The 16,590-nt window shown below is 44.1% G+C and overlaps 1 long non-coding RNA gene across 3 annotated transcripts in view; it reads right to left on the bottom strand.

The window, feature by feature from the left end:
- Positions 1–12,956, bottom strand: part of LOC145513483 (uncharacterized) — a 92,770-nt gene extending 79,814 nt beyond the window's left edge. For all 3 annotated transcript variants that reach the window (XR_014059421.1, XR_014059420.1, XR_014059422.1), the window contains exon 1: positions 12,869–12,956. This is a non-coding gene — a long non-coding RNA (uncharacterized LOC145513483). The remainder of the gene's footprint in view (positions 1–12,868) is intronic.
- Positions 12,957–16,590: the final 3,634 nt, after the last annotated feature.

Below are 16,590 nucleotides of genomic sequence, written 5' to 3'. Positions count from 1 at the left end.
AGGCTCCTCTGTCCATGGGATTCTCCAGGCAACAATCCTAGAGTGGGTTGTCATGCCCTCCTCCAGAGAATATTCCGGACCCAGGGATTGAATCCATATCTCTGGGACGCCAGGTTGAAGGGTGAGCTCAGGGAAGCCTTTCTGACGTGCTCCCACCTGTGAAGAGGCCCCGAAGAGAGTGAAGAAATGGACCCAGTGCTCTCTGGGGTGAGAGTGTCCTGAGCAAAGGGCACAGTGAGCACAAAGGCTAGTGCAGCTGGGCAGACAAACAAGAGAAAGAGTGTTACAAGATAAGTCAGGGACAAATCGGGAGGAGCAAGATCCCACAGATCCTTGTAGATGAAAACATTTTATTCTGACTCTTCTACCCTCTAACTTACTGCCAAACCATGTTAATCCCCCTCCACAGGGTCTCTGTTTTCCATTTCTGCGGCTACCACCTGGTGAAGATCCTTATCACTTCTTATTTGAGTCATACTGGCCTCCTGAGTAGACTTTTTGCTTCTTGCCTCTCCCCTACTCTAATCCTACTCCTGACTGCTATAATCTTCTTGGAGTGCAGATCCGATTGTCATCAGCATAAGATCATTAGCATACATTTATGTAGCTCTGGATAAAAGTGTACTCAGAAAGGAGGGGGACGGACCCAGGGGATGTGTTCCGGCATCTTCCCAGCATGTCCTTGTCAGAAACAGATAGAACCATCAAAAGTATGTTGTCAAACATGTCAGAGTTCTGTTTTTATACCACAATGTAAAAATTGAAAAATTTTCACCAAAATGAAAAGTAAATAGAAAGATGAATTAGTCAGAACCCCTTTGCCTGCCATCAACAAAACCCAGTTCAAGCTGTTTTTTCAAAGGTAATATATTAGCTGGTATAAATTAAAACCTGAGAGCTTCAGGAATGTCTAGTTTCAGGTGTTTAGCAAGAGTAGAAAGAACTCTGTGAGTCTCCATCTCCCGAATCTGCCTTCTCCCTCTACTGTCTTTATTCTCAGGCAGACTCTGCCCATGCAGTGGCAAAGGTGGCCACCACTGGCTTTGGCTTACATCTACTCAGCTTAGCAACTCCAGTGGAAAAAGACCGCCTCTTTCAGCAACAGTCCCAGTGCTGATCCTCACTGACACTCCCTGGATAAAGGACTTACTCCTCAACCAAACACTGTGACTGTGGTTGGCCAAGTCTGGGTCATACTACCATTCTGGAAGCACAGTAGGGGTGAGGTCATCCCCACCTGAACAAAATGGAAAGAGTGGAAGATGGATGGTTCCCAAAGGACCATCTGGTATTGAGGAAGGGAGAAGGAATGGTGTATAGGCAAAAAACAAATTTCCACAAAGTCTCGGAGCACCGTTGTTGGTGAGTGCTACCCTCAAACACCTCTGAGTAATCAATAGGCCTCCACCCTCAAATACTAGTGTTTGAACCCAGGGCTCTCTCATCCTCAAGTGCTGTTGCAAACCCACACATCATCCGGTTTCTCTGAAGGGGAGGGAAATGACTTCACACATAAAGTCACCCGCAGCTCTCACAGCTCTGGAAACTCCCCAGAGGCCATGATTGACTCCCAGGAGGCAGTGAGTGCTCAGTCATTAAGTTGTGTCCAACTCTTTACCACTGTAACCCGCCAGGCTCCTCTGTCCATGCGATTTCCCAGGCAAGAATACTAGAGTGGGTTACCATTTCCTTCTCCAGGGCATCTTCCCAACCTAGGGATTGAATCCATTATCTCCTGCATTGGCAGGCAGATTCTTTACCTTTGAGGCATCAGAGAAGCCCCCTCAGGCAGGTAGGTGGCCACATTTCACCTCATTCTACTCCTTTAGTGAATGAAAGTCGCTCAGTCGTGTCTGACTCTTTGCGACCCCATGGACTACACAGTCCATGGAATTCTCCAGGCCAGAATACTGGAATGGGTAGCCGTTCCCTTCTCCAGGGGATCTTCCCAACCCAGGGATCGAACCCAGGTCTCCTGCCTTGCAGATGGATTCTTTACCAGCTGAGCCATCAGGGAAGCCCTCTACTCCTTTAAAGGGCACACAAATTGAGCAGAACCAGGATTAGTGGCTTGACCACAATACACTCAGAAAGGCAGGGGAAGTAGTGGTGCTCAGGCCCCCTGGCATGCTCTCATCTCAAAGATCTTTCTGCCAAATAGATACCACCCACCCACCTCTGAAACCTGTAAGTTGTGGTTAGAACAGTGTCCGTGTAAAAATAGCAAGGCCCCTCTTGCTCCACACCACTCCACTGCTCTGTCCAAAGGCTGTCTGCTGTCCCGGTTCACCCAATGCCTGAGCTGTTTCTACCTGCCTCTGGCTGATGCCCTGGTCTGATCTGAGCCCTGGTCAGGCTCCTGGGCACCTGGAAAGCAGAGCCTACTGCCCCTCAGAACTTGGGTGAGGAGCTGAGTTTGCAGCCCACTGAGGTCCAGGGGGCCAACTTACTATCCCCTCAGCAGGGAATGTTCAGTTGCTGAGTGGCCTCCAACTCAGAGACCCCTGCTCCTACTACACTTCAACTGACCCCTCTTGGACTTCTAGCCAAACTTACGAGGGGTTCTGAATAAACCAGGGTGGGCCTTGCAAGGACTGGGTGGACTTGAAAGTCAGTCTCAGCAGAGGCACCAGGGAAGCGTGTGCACCACAGAGGCCTAGAGCATCCTGAGCAGGTGGCCAAGTGAAGCAACAGGTGCAGAATATGGGTGCAGGTGTGGTGTGGTGTGTGCTTAAGGGGAGTGGGCTGGTCTGATGTTATCAGGGCACAAGACTTCTGCAAACAGTCAGCAGGAAGCTAATGGGCTGGGCTCTCCAAGGGATGGGCAAGGCGGCAAGGCCCTGATGAATCCAGCTCTAAACACACCGGTTGAGTTTGAGGATTAGTGGAGGAGTGCAGAGCTGGGTAGGCCTGCTCCCATGTCTTGGGAGTGCCTGTCTAATAAGAGATTTGTCTGCTTGAGCTGGACTGAGCTGTAACTTGTCTGCTGTTTAAAACTCTTTGGTCCATCATTCCAAATTTTTGTCGTGATGGGACAAGAACCAAGGAAGAGAAATAAACTGACCTGAAAACTTCCTTTAGGATTGACTGGTTTAATCTCCTTGCAGTCCAAGGGACTCCAGAAGGTAGGTAGTCTAGGGCTAGTGTGGCAGCTCCATGAAGTGTTTAGGGTCCCAGGCTGCTGAGTCTCTGCTCTACCAGGTGTGAACATGGTCCTCATTCTCAAGCCCAAGATGGCTAATGGAGGCTCTGCTCTCTTATCTGCATTCCAGGCAGCAGAATGGGAAAGTGGTGAAGAAGGGAAAACCTCTCTGTATTAGTTTGCTAGGGCTGCTAAAACAAAGTACCACAACCTGAGTGGCTTATGCCATAGCAATATATTTATCGACTCATAGTTCTGGAAGCTAAAAGTCAGAAATCCAGGTGTCAGCAGGGTTGGTTCCTTCTGAAAGCTATAAAGAAAAACCTATTCCATGTTCTCCCTCCTTTCTGCTCAAATTTTCTGGCAATCTTTATTGTTCCTCACCTTTAGAAGCATCACTGCATTCTCTACCTTGATCTTCACATGGTATTCTCCCAATGTGTGTGTCTGTGTTAAAATTTTCCTTTTTTATAAGGACATCATTCATATTGTATTACAATTCACCCTAATGACCTCATCTTAGTAATTATACCTGCAAGGACCCTATTTCCAAATAAGGTCACATCCTGAGACAGCGGGGCTTCCCTGGTGGCTCAGATGGTTAAACAAACAAACAAAAAAAATCTGCCTGCAATTCAGGAAACCTGGGTTTGATGCCTAGGTCAAGAAGATCCCCTGGAAAAGGAAATGGCAACCCACTCCAGTGTTCTTGCCTGGAGAATTCCAAGGACAGAAGAGCCTGGTGGGCTACAGTCCATGGAGTCACAAAGAGTTGGATACCACTGAGCCACTAACACTTTCACATGCACTGAGATACTGGGATTAGGATTTCAGCACATGAATTGGGTGGGGGGTGGGAGGAACCACAATTCAACTCATAACACTCTCCCATGAGAAGATTTTATGGAAGTCCTTATACCTCTTTGCTTATCTTTGGCCAGAATTTAGTCTCATAACTACACCTCACTGGGAAGCTAGGATTTAGCACAGCACATGGCCATCCTCCCAAAAGTCAGTTGTAATGGAAAAGAAAGGAAAAATGGCTCTCGAGGCAGCAACTGGTAACCTGCCATGGAATATATCCTACCAGACACTTTTCTATGCATTGCAAACACATCTGTGTACTTTTCAGGCGACAGTATTCAAGTCTTCATCCAAACAGCTTTACTTCTTGCAGAGCACCCACAAGGAGCCAGGCACTGCCTTAGGCTTCCTGTTTTTATCTATAAGCCTCAGAATACCCTGGAAGCAGAGGCTGGCTTAGTTTAAGCCTCACGGCCCCTCACTAACAAGGCCTTTTCAAGGCCCCACTCCTAATTGAAACTATGGATTCTTCTTTTTGAAAGAGTCCCTAAACTTATACAAGCTGGCTTTTATACAGATTCTGGGTCTGTTTCTGCCTACCATCTAGGCATTATTATCTTCATTTTATCCATGACTTGAAGCACAAAGAGGGAAAGTATTGATAGTTTACCTAGAGGCACAGAGTCAGTGGTAAAGTTGAGTTTTAAACCAAAGTCCATCTATTTCCAAAATTCAGACCATTTCCCCAATGTCTTGCCCACCAAGGGATGCTGAAAACACCCCAGGATGCTTCTCCCCTGCCAATCCTCAGCCACAGCCCCTGATGGGGGTTTGGACTTTTGAAAGTTGGCTGCTGACCAGGCCATCTGAGGCTGCTCTCAGACAGATCTCCTCATAGAGGCAGAAAACATCTGTGGAAGAATCTGAGCTGGGGTCCATCCCAGGGAACACACTTGTAGAAGCTTCCTTGAGCTTCTGTAACAAATTGTCACAAACTAGGTGGCTTAAAACAACATAATTTACTCTCTCACAGTTCTGGAGGCCAAGAGTCTGAAATCAAAGGCTCTACTGGGTGATCGTCTCCTGTCTCTCTCAGCTTCTGGTGGCTCGAGAATCCCTTGGCTTGAAGCCACATCACTCTGCTTCCATCTTCACATGGACTTCTCCTCCGTGTCTGCATTTTCTCTTCTTGTCTCTCAAAAGGACACTTTGCTTTGGAGATTTAGGGCCCACTCAGGTAATCCAATATGATCTCATCTCAAGAGCCTTCATTTCATTACCTCTATGCAGACCCTTTTTGTCACATAAGGTTACATTCACAGGTTCCAAGATGTGGACATATTTGGTGGAGGTATGGGGAGTGCACCATCCAACCCACTGCACACTCTGTCCCAGGACAGCAGATTTCATTTGCAGAACCAGGGGTAGGGAAATATGGAAATATGACTATATACACAGTCCTTCTGGTCCATTTTAATTAGTGGTGGCAAAAGGGACCACGGTAGAACCCCAGGATAGTACTACTTATTTTGGAAAAGCATTCAAAGCCCAGAGTGTTGAAGTCAGAGAAACTCTGAAGGTTCTTCCAAGAATGGGCATGTGGGTGTCAAGCATTTTTAGTAGAATTTGGTAAGCTATGCTGGCATGTTTTTCTGTGTTTGCTATCCACTTTAGAGAGGTCCCTGTGAAATGAATTTTCAACCCTGAAACCAAGTCAGGAGGGGCTCAGGAAGACAGAAGGATGAGAGAAACATTTCCAATTTATTAAGCTATGAGTTTCATGACGTCACTTCTTACTTGAGAGCAAAGTGTTGGCTAAGGATAGTGGTGGAAAATTCCTGATGCCAGATTTTGGAGGTGGGAGAAAGAAATTGTTTCAGCCCTACACATGTTGCCATATCTTTTAACTGATTCAGATTCAGGTTCAGCAATGGATACTCATTTACAGAGAGCACATGAGGCAGGTGTATTTTCTTGGTATTATTACTTTCTCCACTTTCCAGGTGAGATGCTGAGATTCAGAAAAATTAAGGGACTTGCCCAAGATCAAGTAGCTGTAAATGGCTGAAGTAGGACTTTAGAATGTGTCTTTTGATTCCTAACTCAGTGCTCTTGTTCAAGTGGCACAAGACTTGAACATTCCTTCCTACTTGCTGGCTCCCATCCCGATGAGGGGGTTGAAATGGGAGCAGGGTCTCCCACCCACTGGAGCATGCTGCTCCCTCTCATGTGAAGAGGATGCTATAGAAGGAGGCATGCAATCCATGTGTCTGTAGGTCTCTAGTAGGAGCACAAGAAACAGCCTGATTAAGGTCTGCAGCATGGCCAGAAGCCTCCGCAGCCACTGGAGTTGATTCCCATGTCTTCTCAGCACCTAATGTTGCATATTCTCCATGTTTTTGTGATGCGTGCACTGTGTTCTATGAGCTAAGTATTAGTGAGCCAATTTCTCCATCCACACAGCTCCTGAGCAACCAGAAGCCATTCCTGTTCTAATTTATGATGGACCAGCATGTGCAATCAATAGGTGCCCCACAGGTCATTAAAGGAGAGAAAGATGGCCCCAGCGGCCCTGTTTACTAACAGGGAAGTAGTCTTCTGGCAGCTTCTGGTATGTGGCCTGTGAGAGGTTTACAGTTTCTTTCCAGCCCAGAAACAGAGGCCGCCCCTTTTCATCTCAGCCCTGAGCCTGAGACAGCGAGCTGGTAGAGGCTCGCGCTGAGAGAACCCTCCCCTGCACTGTCATCCCAGATGTGGCACAAGGAAAGAGGGGCTTGAGGATGGGTATCAGCCCAAAGCTTTAATAAAGCCATTGTGTTTTGAGGCCCCAGAGGACAGTAGTGTTCCCGGACAGGGCTGAGACTTAAAGGATGGGAGTGGTTGGATGGATGTAAGGTTAGGCCAATGAAGCAAAAAGGAATAGGTGACTCCTGCCAGACTGCCAGACAGGAGGTGGTCCTTGGTCAGTCTTGCAGGTTCCAAAGAAACATCTTTATTCAGTCCTTTGCCTTCTCTCTGTTTTGGGTCCTTTGGTTTCAAGTATTTGCAGTATTTTTGCCGTTGACTTTTTTTTTTTAACAGTTTTGGAGGAAGAGGGCAGGGTTGGATTTAAAAATAAAACAGTAACAGCACTGGCTTTTTTGGGTAAAGGGGAAGGAAGAACCTCCTCCAACCCACTCTCTGGAAGGCAGAATGGTGCAGTATAGCGGCTCTCAAATCTTTCAGTCTCAGAACCTGTTTACTTTTAAATTTTATGTAGTCTATATCTATTGGTAGAAAATCTAAAATATTTATTAATTAACTTAAATGACAATAAATCCATCGTATGGGTGTGTGCTCAGTCACGTCCAGCTCTTTGCTACCCCATGTACTGTCGCCCACAAGGCTCCTCTGTCCATGAAATTCTCAGGCAAGAATACTGGCATGGGTTGCTTCTACCTACTCCAGGGGATCTTCCTAACCAAGGGATTGAACCTGCATCTCCTGCATTGGGAGGCAGCTTCTTTACCACCAAGCCATCTGGGAAGCTCCCTAAATTCATTAGACGTTAACATAAATTACATATTTTTGTTAAAAAAAGCTTTCAAGACAAGTAAAATTATAAGAGTGACATTGTTTTACATTTTTGCAAATTTTGTAAATGTCTGGATTAATAGTCAATGTTGCAATATGTTGTTTTGGTTGAAGTATGTGAAGAAAATCTGGCTTTACACAGATATGTAGCTGGAAAAATAAAGAGTACTCAGTCATCTTTTTAGATAATTGTGGATATTGTTTTTTGATACTGCACCAAAACATAACAAGTTTCTCAAAGGTTAATTGCAGTGTGGAATCTTAAAGTATATCAATGAACTTTTCAGGTTCTGTTACATTAAACTTTGGTTTATTGTGCACCTTGAATGGATTTTTACCCATGCACTATTTTGTAATACCATGCATTGGTCATATTGGTTCACTGAGTTATACAGATATTCTAAATGTTGACCCATTTCATTATATACTATCCAAAAAAATCAAATTCATTAATATCACCATAGATCTCTTTGGAAAAATCTTTCAGTTTTGGAATACTGTCAAGCGCCACAGTGGTGGATACAAGTTTCCCAAAATTATAATTTTTGCTTGGAAGCTCAAATTTTATCATTGGCAATAAATACTATCAATTGTTTTTCCTTGAAGTGACAGGCCCCCTTTGTTCGTTTTGAGAAAATGTCTGCCAAATATCCAGTCTGAAAAAGCATTCTTTGTCATCTAGCTTTTCAAGCAAGGGCGGGGGGGGAAGATGTTGCATGAGAAAAGAAAATGGTTAGTTCAACTCACAAACTCAGCTCCCTAAAGATAACCATCACACACTGAAAAGCAGTAGAAGCAGTTTATGCACACTGCCCATTTTATTACATAGAATGTTTTGAAAAGTATCAATATTTAGTAAGAGTAATCATTTTTACAGCTTCGTCAAGGACATTCTTAAATGAAACGGACATTTGTTTTTATGGCAGCTGTGTGGTGATGATGACTGCTACAGTTTGGTGCCTGCTTGATTCATGCTCAAGAGATAGGATTTCTACCCACCACTGCTTTCGTACCTTCAGCGCAAATGTCAACAAGATGGAAAATGCAACAAATGTTGTAATACAATTATGAAGAGGGTTTTAACTTCATGAACATATGAGAAATGACTCAGGGATTCCTCAAGGGTCTATGGACTATACTTTGAGAACAGCAGGTACAGTAGATGCAATGAATGACTAAAGGTTAGGAGCTTCTTACCCTAGCTTTGCCTCAGGCTAGCTCTATCTCTTGCAAGTCATTTCACTCAAGTGCCGCCTATTCACTGCAATATAGACAGGCTGGATTAAATAATCTATCATCTCACTGTCAATTTAGGAGCACTGTGGGACACTGAACGATCTTTACAATTGACTTATCAGTATTATTGCCTGTTTGTTTCTAGTATGGCTTGTTCTTTCTGGTGTGCTGTTGTCACTACATATGTATGGGCACATATTCTCTTCCTATCTCTGTACAAGATGGGAGGGCAACTGGCTCTCCCATAGAGTTCAGATGTAGAAGATGAACTGAATACTCCACCTCTACTCTAATTGAACACAGTGCCACATGTCCTGAATGATTCTAGAAGGAGCATTTTCAGTTAAGGGGGTGCTCTTTTTCATGAAATCCAAGCCAGGAAAATCAGGTGAATGTCATAAAAATAAAACAAATACATATATTTTTTATGAAAAAAAAAGTAGACCAGACTGGGTGATTTTCTGAAGAAATCTACATTTGGGGGTGTTGATTTGCATTTGCCTCCAGTTGGAAAGAAGCCCGTTTTCCCCTGCCTCTTCTCCCTGACCCTCCACCATGTACCAGAGTTCACCTCTTCACTCTACAGAGGCTGCAGAAGCCTGAGCTAGGGGAAATGCAGTGATACTCAATGCCTGAGGGACAGGCCTGGTAAGGCAGAAGAAAAGACTGGTGCTGGGGCTGCATCATCCTGACGGAAAAAGTGGTATCTGAGGAAGGGCCTGGGACCTCTGACTGGGGAAATAGATGAGGGAGGGTTGTGGAGAAAAGAAGGTTCACCTATCATTAGATATCACACAAAGGCAACACAGTTATGTTTTCCCCTCTAGAAATTTCATTAAAAAAAAAAACCAGAAAACAAAATCTAGCTAAACAAAAGTACAATTCCTTGTCTCCCCCACCTTCAAAAGCTTTGAAATAAATACCCGAGTAGTCCAATAAGACAGTGGCCAATAACCGACTCTCAAAATTTGATATGCATACAGTCTGGGGGAGATAGTGAATTTGTGTGGCAGAAGCTGTTAAAACTGACATCCACCTAACAAGTCACCAGGTTAGCAGATGATATTTCCTCTATAAAGCCCACCAGAGCTCACAGCACGCCAGAAACTCAGGTAGCAGAGGTCCTCTTAGGGACTTCCAGGGCCACAAATTGAGCTGCATGCTGACCAGGGTCAATGCCATCTGTTCCCAAACCCATTTCTGCTCGTCATACTTCCTGATTATATAATTCCATCATTGTGAAAACCAATAAAGTGCAAGTGCAAAAGGAAGTTTTGTTCTTGTGACAACTGATGTTGTATACTTTGGAAAGGCTTGATGAAGACAAGTCATACACATGAAAATTGCTATTGAATCAATGTGGGAACATGTGAAAAAGACTGAGAAAAAAATCATAAACATCTTAGGATATGTGTGTACTCAGATTGCCTTGAAGTTCTTACTCTACTTTAAAGAAACTTGAAATGGAAGATTCCAGTAGAATGTAAGCTCTTTGATTACAGAGACCTTGCGTTGTTCACTGAGGTATCTCCAGCATCTAGAATATTCCTGTAGTAGGCCTATTCTAGGCATATTATATGTATATTAATTGAGATATTTATAGAGATTAGTGCAGTAGAGACAGACTGGATTGAGAAGTCTTTCCTTTGAAACTTTTCTGACCTACGAAGCTACAGTGAGGACACGGGAAGGTAACAAACACCTCCTCCATTTCAGACTACGTTGAGATTCTTTGGGTTTGAACATTCTGCCGTGTATTAACCTTATGACCTTGGACATTAGCACACTTCTCTAAGGTAGAACTTCCAACTGGTGGGTAAGGAATGGGTTATAGGTTTGCTAAGAATTTGATCTTCTCAGTGCTTGGAGTAGCCAGGTAAGGCCCAGGGCAGCCAGAATCTCTAAGCCCATCACCTCTGGTACCAGCAGCCTTATTTCTTTTCTATAGTCAGATATATACAAATTTCCACATATGTCTGTATATATAAGTATATGTGTATGTATATGTATATATACATTTTTTCAATGTTCTATATGTATCATGATATGGAAAAAGTTGGAAGCACTAAGAGTCGCACGTTTAGAGAAAGACAAATATCATATGATATCACTTACATGTGGAATCTAAAATAGGACACAGATGAGCTTATCTATGAAACAGAAACAGACTCACAGACATAGAGAACAGACTCATGGTTGCCAAGGAGGAGAGGAGTAGAGGAGGGATAGAGTGGGACTTTGGAGTTAGCAGATGCAAACCAGTATACATAGGATGGATGAGCAACAAGGTCCTACTATATAGCACAGGGAACTATATTCAATATCCTATGATAAACCATAGTGGAAAAGAATATTAAAAATGATGTTTGTATATGTGTAACTGAATCGCTTTGCTGTGCAGCAGAAATTAACACAACATTGTAAATCAGCTATGCTTCAAAAAAAAAAAAGGGGGAGTTGCAGCTTTACTTCCTCAGCTAAACAATCCTGTTGTGCCTTTGTCCACAGGTTATTGCAAGGATCACGTGTGTGACATGCTTTGAAAACTGCTGATGGTTATATAAACAGGCGGCACTGTGACAGACCTGGTGTCAATCAGTAGCACAAAGAGAGTTCGATTTCACGTCTCCAGCCCTAGTTTCCTCCCCAGATTCCTAAATCAACAAAGAAACAAGAAGAACTAAAAAAAGAAAAAGATGGCATGTAGAGGTCCAAACATTACGCTATTTCTGATAAGTATGTAACAACTGTAACTGTATGTAGGTGAGCTTTCCAACACTGAACTTGAACATTAGACCAGTTCACCCAGCCAGTCACAAGAACCTCTGGACCATACTTCCCTGCCTCCCACCAGAGGAAAGCGTGTCCCTGAAATTGCAGAGCAGAAAACATACTCCTTGTGTGCAACTTACTCCCAAAAGACAAGGGAGGACTGGTTCATGCACATCAAGTTTCCTCTCCCAAATTTACCTATTAGCTATGTCACTCCACCTCTCCTGGGGAGGAGTGTGTGAAGGGGAAAAGGCGTTGCAGAAGGGTTGCACAAGCTGAGCTCTTCAATGTGGAAGAATGCACATCAGATGCAGCATCTTAAGATTTGAGAGGAGAGTGTGGTCTGTTTCACTTGCTCTTTCCTGGCAAACACAGTCAGGGAGGCACTGGATTTTTGTTCTACCACCAACGAAAGTCTCAGTGCTCTGCCACCAACTTCCTGGGGACAGAGAAGCAAGAAGTGGGACATTCGTCTTGCCCAGCCAGATCAAGCAGGGACAGTCTGGCCCTGGCAGTGGTTTTTTGATCCCTGAATACGGGTAAAGGGTGTGATTCTGGAGTCACACTTACTGTGATGCCTTCTTGATTCCCCCAGCTTCTCTGCCGTGACACAGATAACAGCCACCCTGGCTAATGTTTCTGCAGGGTTCTGCTGGTTACTGTTGGAGGTAGAGCCAAGACCTTCTCCTCTAGCCCATCCATAAATTTTTAAGCACCTAATTTTCTATATTAAACCCTTTTCTGCTTAGAGTGTTCCAGTGGTGTCTGTTATCTGAAACATAACAGTGGTTGAAGAACATTTTACCAGTATTAGCCTTTCCCAGAAACCTTCCTCCCTCTCCCCTTCCCATCTTCCTGCATTGGTTCTTCTCATTTCTTATTGACCAGCATTGGGTCAGATGCCTATAACTAAAACTATCACCAGCCAAGGGAACACAAGTTCCATGCTTGGATTATACGAATCATCAAATCACCAGACTGGAATGATGAGCATTCCACTTTTCTACACCTGTATTTTCCCACTTGGCAGCCCAGCTCTATTTATTCTTTGTCTTGGGGTCTAGTGTGTAGAACTAAAAGAGAAATTGTCAACATACAAAGGCTAACCTTCCTTTAAGCTACCCCTCCAGACTCCTAGGTTCTTCTCTCCTTATAATCCAGGCTGTTTGAGAGTTCTCTTGTCTTGAACTACACAATAAATATCCACTGAATTGAATTGATTTAATTTCTGAGTCTAGCAGTTTCGTAGGCAGCCCTGGGTTACCTACAAATAAGCTACTATTTATAGAGACCAGACCACAGAGCAATTACACTGAAGTTATAGTCTATTCAAGTCCATACCTTAGAATGGTGGTAGGAAATTCAGTGGAACTTACTGCCAACCGTGCCCCCGCTCCAACTCATTGCTTGAAGAACACAGACCTCTGGTACCCTTGAAGGAAGGAGACTGCTGACTTTCTCATAGTCACCTGGGCTTTTTTTTCTAAGGTAATCAGATCTTTCCTCCTTTCTTAGTCTGAGACAGTGATGTCATTTTTGAGTGTTCTAGTGATTTCGATTAAAAAATCTTTCCTCTTGGAGATTCAGGTCAAATCAGTGAATATATAGAGTATTCATTTCATGCAAAGAACACTTGGGGCTGTAGAGTACCTACCTCAGTTCTTATCCTCAAATGATTTATAATCCATTGGAGCAGGGGCAAGAAATGCATAGATAATGATTTTTCTTGTTTATTTTTCACTACCCAGCTCACTGTAGGGCTGCAGAAGACTCTTGAGAACCCCTTGGACAGCAAGGGGTCAAACCAGTCAATCCTACAGGAAATCAACCCTTAATAGTCACTGGAAGAACTGATGCTGAAGCTCCAATACTTTGGCCAACTAATGTGAAGAGCTAACTCATTGGAAAAGACCCTGATGCTGGGAAAGATTGAGGGCAAGAGTAGAAGAGGACAACAGAGAATGAGACAGTTGGATGGCATCACCAAATCAAAGGACATGAGTTTTGAGCAAACTCCAGGAAATAGTGAAGGACAGGGAAGCCCGGCATGCTTCAGTTCATGGGGTCGCAGAGTTGGACCAGACTTAGCGCCTGAACAACAACAACCTAGCTCACTGAAAGGATGCTTAAAATTTGTACTTCTGAATCATCTGAATATGTATGTTTGCTGCTGCTAAGTCACTTCAGTCGTGTCCAACTCTGTGCGACCCCATAGATGGCAGCCCACCAGGCTCCGCCGTCCCTGGGATTCTCCAGGCAAGAATACTGGAGTGGGTTGCCATTTCCTTCTCCAGTGCATGAAAGGGAAAAGTGAAGGTGAAGTCGCTCAGTCGTGTCTGACTCTTAGCAACCCCACGTCTACAGAAATCTTATAAGTCTTTTTCTGGAGTTTGAATGAAACCACTATTTCAGGCCCAAGAGAATTGCTGGTCATGATCCCTTTAGGGTCCTCTGCTTGAAGGGCAAGAACTCTGTGTATTTTAAGCATTTTTTAAATAGTTATCACAGCTGAACTGTTACTTCATATTGGCAGGGTCTTGATAACCTTTCTCACTGGTCTATCTGCAGTTCCCCATGATTTCATGTTCATCTGCCCTGTCTACCCTGCCCAGTGACCTCTGCTCAGCCACACTCAGCCAGTGCACCTGTTTTCATGCCATCAGTAGCTTCTGCTAATATTGAAAGTCTCTGAGGACATCCTACCTATGTAAATCAATTTCTGGTGAAAACAAAAAGAATTTGAAGGAGAGGTGAAACTCAAAATTCTTTAAGTCAGATGAGACTTTTTTGTAAAGTCATGTCACCTGATGAGTTCTCAACCCAAGGCATGGCAGTCAATTTGTGCAGATGATAAAAGTTCTCAGGGTCAGTGAGGAGGGACCATTAATATCCAAATATGTGATCTGGGTCCTATGCGTGTATACTGGATAAACGGTGCCTAAACATTTGTTATACGCTGAACTGTGTGTCCCAAAATTCATTTGTTAATGTTCTAACCTCAAAATATAAATTATCTCAGACATCTGAGTTACCTTATCACGTAACAGAATTTGGAGATAAGCTTTCAGAGAGGTGATCAAGTTAAAAGGAGTCTGTCAACAAAAGCCCTAATCCAATCCAGCCATCCTTATAAGGAAAGGAAATTCGAAGGTACAGAGACACCAGATGTGTGCACTCTCAGAAGAAAGGCCATGTGAGCACACAGCAAAAAGTTGCCCGCCTACAAGATAAGGAGCAGGGCCTCAGAGGAAACCAGACCTGCCCACACCTCGATCTTCAACTCCAGTCTCTGGAACTGTGAGAAGACAAATGTCTCTTGTTTAAGTCACCCAGCTTGGGCTTTTCCATTATGGCAGCCCTAGCAAACTCAAACCACATTTATTACAGAATTCTTCACTGTGGTGTTAACGACAAAGATGAGTTTCTGCAATGCTTTCAGGTACTCACTGGTTCTGGGTGATTGGGATTACAAAATAAAGCACAACTGACTGGCGGCACAGAGAGCAGGTTTTGCTAGAGGGAAGCAGTGGGCAAGACTTTCTACAGTCTCAGGAAGTTATACCCCTTGGCACCTGTAGCTGAATTTTCTTACCCCTAAAAATGATTTTTTTTTAATGTTTCTTTTTATCTTTTCACTCCATATCCTCTTCTCTCCCCCCTCTGCCACTCTCTCCTATTAACCACACCCCCTACACGACCACATCCATTTGCCCTCCAGCAAGCCCTGACATCCATTTCTAGCTTTGCTGAATAAAAGATAAAATAGCTATTGTTTTGCTTTGTTTTTAAGGCTTTAAGCAGATCCCCCCAGCCAAAAGTTGGGAGCAAGTTTTAAAATCTGGTTGTAAGGGTAAGATTTACAACTCGGCTTCTCATCAGTTGAGAAGATGGGCTCAGAAAAGCAGCCAGTCATCCTGAGGTACCAGGAGAGGGTTCATTATGGGAGAAAAACACCTGAAGGCTCTGCTAAAGGTCCTTCCATTTCCAGGGCAAAGGGGCACAGTGGATGAGGCTCTAGGGAGGACACCTATCTGAGTGGAGCAGTGAGAGTCTCTGCTGATAGCTTGTGGGGATTGGAGCCAGGGAAGCCCCAGTTAGTGACGGCGCGAGTCTGTCTCCCACTGTGGGTGCCATGGTGCCAACTTCCTCATATAAGGTGGCAGACTTGACTCTGGGAGACCTAAAGAAAGTCACTTCACTCCTCTGACTCCGAACTATAAAAAGTTCTACTTCCTGACTGTCAAGTAAGATTAGACCAGATGAGTCATTTTCCATTGCTTTTAATGAACTTTTGTACAAAGAACTGTGAAAAGAGCTTTAATGTGGAAAGAACTGTCCTCAAAGTCTTACACAAAAGTTCATAGTAAAAACAAGCAAACACATTGCTGGCTTAGCTCAGGACAGAGTTCCATTTGCCCTCACCTTGCCTAGCACCTCCTTCTTCTCCTTCAGGCAACAACCAAGCACTCTCAGTGGATCTCCTTGGCTGAAGGAAGGTGAAAATCACCAGATTTGAGTATCTCTAGGGCTAGGATGCTGAGAAATGTTTAACAACAAACTTGGGGGGTAGGGGGTGTGCTGATTTGTAGTGTTTGCTGACTTCTGTGGTGTAGATACTGCTACCATGGCTACTTTCAAACTACTGATGTCACATCACTGAACTAAAAACCAGCACAGAACTAAAAACAGATAGCCAGCCAATGAATGACACTACGGCCCAAAGAGGCAATGACCCAGCTCACACTCAATAGGCTCTGTACTTCGAGAGTTATTTGTGCAATCAGTTATGAGGATTTATACCCATCCAATGACATTCTGTCATCCAGTCTTCCATGGAGCAGGAGGTACTGTGGCCACAAGCTATCAGCAACGCACTAAGTTAGTGAGATCTCATTAGAGAACACGCAACAGAGACTTCATCTGATGGCCCAAGCTAATCATAAGTGGAAACTCAGTCATGCCAAGAGGCCAACATAGGCTCCACCTAGACCTCCAGGCAGCCATGCTCACACTGCCCTGAGGGCATATGATTTCATTGTGTCTTATCACTTCTCCTGGTTACT

The sequence above is a fragment of the Giraffa tippelskirchi genome, chromosome 7 (genome assembly GCF_054371585.1).
Source record: "Giraffa tippelskirchi isolate mGirTip1 chromosome 7, T2T-mGirTip1v1.2.pri, whole genome shotgun sequence".
Taxonomy (NCBI): Eukaryota; Metazoa; Chordata; class Mammalia; order Artiodactyla; family Giraffidae; genus Giraffa; species Giraffa tippelskirchi.
Note: the sequence above shows the minus strand (reverse complement) of the source record. Positions and strands in the feature narration are given on the sequence as shown.